Source organism: Sinocyclocheilus rhinocerous, unplaced genomic scaffold (genome assembly GCF_001515625.1).
Source record: "Sinocyclocheilus rhinocerous isolate Xijiao unplaced genomic scaffold, SAMN03320098_v1.1 scaffold2145, whole genome shotgun sequence".
NCBI classification, from domain to species: domain Eukaryota; kingdom Metazoa; phylum Chordata; class Actinopteri; order Cypriniformes; family Cyprinidae; genus Sinocyclocheilus; species Sinocyclocheilus rhinocerous.
Genome location: NW_015670983.1, coordinates 109137 through 111636, shown reverse-complemented (window position 1 = coordinate 111636; position 2500 = coordinate 109137). Strand labels below are relative to the sequence as shown.

At 40.9% G+C, this 2500-nt stretch overlaps 1 long non-coding RNA gene across 1 annotated transcript in view; it reads right to left on the bottom strand.

The window, feature by feature from the left end:
• LOC107734603 (uncharacterized) overlaps positions 1 to 1265 on the bottom strand; it is a 1681-nt gene extending 416 nt beyond the window's left edge. The window contains exon 1 of the long non-coding RNA XR_001639119.1: positions 1226 to 1265. This is a non-coding gene — a long non-coding RNA (uncharacterized LOC107734603). The remainder of the gene's footprint in view (positions 1 to 1225) is intronic.
• Between the last annotated feature and the right edge of the window lie 1235 nt (positions 1266 to 2500).

Sequence of the window (2500 nt, the reverse complement as noted above, 5' to 3'; positions counted from 1 at the left end):
GAAGTTGAGTGTGTAAGTTTGCTGTTCCTCAGTGATCAGATGCACCATTTTCACCTGCTGGACAGAAAACAGCTGAAAAACCCCACAGATGCACAAATCCTGCCTTCGTGTTTTTGTGAAAAGGTCTCGGAGCGTCAGCTTTTATGTGACAGAAAGCATGTTTCCGTTGTGAATGTGTGACAGGAGACACGTTCTCTCTCTCTGCTTCTGTTTCTCTCATTATGATTAATGTTGAGACGCCGCTGGATTCTTGATTTCTGACCTTTGGCTCCTGTTGAGAATCAAACATGTCGAGTCGAGACCTTTCGCGCGCCTGAACGCAAACTTCCCAGAAGAAGGAGAGGAAATTCTCTTATTCTCTCCATCTGTCTTTGTTAATATGTTCATTAATCGTTGGAGGTGATCAAGACGTTCCAAATGAGAACAAAACATTCTCCCGCTGCGATATAAATTATTCCTTCCTTTAGATGTTGATGAACCCTGTTTTTCGCACGAGCCTCAGGTGCATCTAGAAATGCATCCTTAAAACATTCAAGAAAAGCACTTTCAGATTTTTGTTTCTCAAAGTTAGTTTGCACCAAAAAAAGCACCACTCTCGTTTTTGCCCTCTGTGAAAAGCACTCCATTTAAAGGGCTCATGAACTGAGAAATCAAATTTCCCTTGATCTTTTGACATATAACTGCTCAATTTACTATAAAAACGTCCTGTAAGTTTCAGAACTCAAAACTTTCTGGTTAGTTTAAAAACAGCTTTTATTGAAACCAAGCTCATAAAATGACTGGTTCTGAAATGTGTCACTTTATGATGTAATAGTGAGCCCCGCCTCCACAGGAGATTTTGCACCCTCAGATTCCAGATATTCAAATAGTTGTATCTCAGCCAAATATTGTCCTATCCTAACAAACCATACATCAATGGAAAGCTTATTTATTCAGCTTTCAGCTGATGCATAAATCACAATTTCGAAAAATTGACACTTAAGACTGGTTTTGTGCTCCAGGGTCACATATGTGTAAATATCACAAACATTTCATGACCCCTTTAAACTGTCGCCATCTTTGAAACCTTCCAATTGCATGTTTCCAAAAAACATTGTTGCAAGCGTGCAGCTCCTGTCACGCATGCGGCAGATGAATCGGGGCTGATCCGGGAACAGCGGGGCTGACGGATCTGTCTGCGCTGTCAGTCTGCAGCTGATCACAGAGCAGTCACTGGGATGTTTACCTTGTACTGATAGGTCGGGCCGAGATTGTTCCATGGTTCAGGGTTATTCTTCCTGTCCCAGCTGACAGAATGAGGGTAAGGCCAGACCGGAGGAAAGAGAGAGCGAGTGAAAACAGAGCAGTGGAAGGAGGAGGAGGATGAGTGGCTGTAAAGGAGGGTAATTATCAGGCGGAGGTGACGAAGGCCAGCCTGCTGTCATTCATTAACCAAAGTTTGTTTCTCGTGGAGAACAATGAACACACAGCATGCAAGCCAAACAAACACAATGATGGACAGAACATGGTTATGATTTTACCACGAATAAGAAGTGTTCTCCGCCCCATTACTGTGGTAAAATCACTAATGAACAGCTTCAAGTGGCATTTTTAAATCATGACGACAGCAATGTGCTGTCAGTGTTCATAAATAGTTAAATTTGTTAATAATAAGAAGAATAAAATATTACTCTGTGCAGTAATAGAGCACAACAAGTCGATAAAAGCATCTGCCAAATGCATCAGTGTTGATATCTAGATTTCCTGCAGCATGATTGCTCAAACAGTTGTGTATATAGTGCATGCAATGCTAAAGTCATGGGTTCGATTCCCAGGGAATGCATGAACTGGAAATGTGTATATCTTCAATGCAATGTAAGTGGCTTTGGAAAGAGTCATCTGCAAAATGCCTAAATGTAGATAAATAGCTTACCTGATAGCATTCCTTAAACCGTTCAAAACGGTACTTGCAATGGCAAGGTCATCGGTTTGATTCCCAGTGAATGCATTAACTGATAAATTGTATAACTTGAACGCAATGTAAGTCGATAAAAGTGTCTTCCAAATGCATACATGTAGATCTAGCTTTCCTGTAGCATTGCTCAAACAGTAGTGCATAGTGCATGCAATGCTAAAGTCATGGGTTCGATTCCCAGGAAATACATGAACTAAAAAATGTATACCTTTAAAGCATTGTAAGTTTGCTTTAGATAGAAGCGTCTGCCAAATGCATAAATGTAAATACCTGAGTAATTACTCATCTGGTTTAAGTAACTTAAACTAACTTACTCAGCAAGAACTGTTGCTTCATCATTGAGCTGAAAGAGGGAAGTGCAGGAGACGCGTTACGAATGCGGTCCGACATGTTTCAGAATGCAGCGACATGTGAAAAGGAGCTTAGTTAGAAGTGTGTGTGTTCATGTACTTGCATCGAATAGGTTTCAGGTCTAAATGAACAAACAAACACACACACACACACACACTCTCTCTCTCTCTTATATGCATGGAGTGTGTGTGTGTG